The sequence below is a fragment of the Ciona intestinalis genome, unplaced genomic scaffold, assembly GCF_000224145.3.
Source record: "Ciona intestinalis unplaced genomic scaffold, KH HT000183.1, whole genome shotgun sequence".
Taxonomy (NCBI): domain Eukaryota; kingdom Metazoa; phylum Chordata; class Ascidiacea; order Phlebobranchia; family Cionidae; genus Ciona; species Ciona intestinalis.
In genome coordinates, this window is record NW_004190505.1 from 77,928 (window position 1) to 79,383 (window position 1,456).

Genomic DNA, 1,456 nt, shown 5'->3' on the forward strand with positions numbered 1-1,456 from the left:
ACAATGTTGGGGTAATGGACCAACTCTGGTCTAAATCCCAGGTCCCATGGCATGCCTCACTGTAGGACCTCACCCATATAGAATAGAATGTGCACATACAATGTTGGGGTAATGGGCCAACTGTGGTCTAAATCCCAGGTCCCATGACATGCCTCACTGTAGGACCTCACCCATATAGAAAAAAATAGGAACCTCTGAATTCTTGATTTGACACCTCTTGCTTAAATACGCTAAAAAACGAACTTATTATTATTTCTTCCAAAGTGATATTGCCGATGTGTGACCACGCTACTGCGCATGCGCAAAAAGTTGAAACAATTATATGCAAATGTTTATTACTTTTTAGTTGTCCCATATGTTGAGTTGGTTGAGGCAAAGTGGGACAGGTTTCCATTCTGTTTTATCGTTCCGATTTGTTGTAAACTAAAGCGTTGTTAAAATACAATCAGGATGCTTTATAAGGTGTTTGCTAAATATGTCCCATCTTACCCAACAATGATAAAATAATAAACAAACAAAAATGACAAACCGAACACACGAAGTACAATACAATCCACGGATAACAAATATTGAACACAATGAACTTAAGATTTTAAGATTGTTATGTTACATCCCTGATTGCGAAACCTAGTCCTCTTAAAATGTTAACTTAAGTGAAAGCTAAAGGAAATTTAGAAATGACGCTGTAGTTTACAATCGGTTTTTTATGTTATTGCACATTTGCACCACCTAGCGGAAAGAATTCTGCGTAATTTCTTTATCAGCAATAATTACCTCTCCCCGCTTTTCGTTGATTGCCTCTCGCATAAAACGCCGTCCTTACAACCCGTGGTATTTACACCACGTTACAGTTTGGATGAAGTTAGTTTCTCACCAGCAAGTTTAGTAGCAGCCATGTGTTTCTGGTTCAAGACTTGGAGGGAAGGTTTATTAGTGGCATTAATATTGTATTACTAACTTAACTACTATGCTATTACTACCCTTAACTTATTATGATTATTGTTACTACTACTATTATAATATCTTAAAACGTAATTTGCGACGCGATACGGTTTCTTCGACGCTTGCGTTTCGCGACTTTTTTTTATGGGGCCCCATACGCGCTTTGCGTCGACGCGATTCGATTTCTTTTTGCTGCGGTATATACGCGTGAAGAAAGAAGATCAAAGAATAGGTGAGTAAGAATGTATTGTTAATCACATTATGCATTGTTACGTACATTGGTTGTTTTAGATTACGTGTGACGTCACGAAGCAGTGATGACGTAACAGAAGAACCTGCTTCGTAAGTTGATTGTTACGTCATAATAAAAGTTGTTTCATGGTTGTTTATTCTACAGAACATGGGTATGTGACGTCACACAGGATCCCGCCGCTGCTTCTCTCACTCGCAAATAAAAAGGTAATTATGACGTAACAATCATTTCCGATAAATCCTAAGAATTCCGATTGTTTCA

General features: G+C 38.0%; 1 long non-coding RNA gene across 1 annotated transcript; it reads left to right on the top strand.

The window, feature by feature from the left end:
• The first annotated feature begins 1,013 nt into the window (after positions 1-1,013).
• Positions 1,014-1,394, top strand: LOC113475287. The gene is made up of 2 exons (XR_003397036.1): positions 1,014-1,284; positions 1,340-1,394. It is a non-coding gene; the product is annotated as an uncharacterized LOC113475287 (long non-coding RNA).
• Positions 1,395-1,456: the final 62 nt, after the last annotated feature.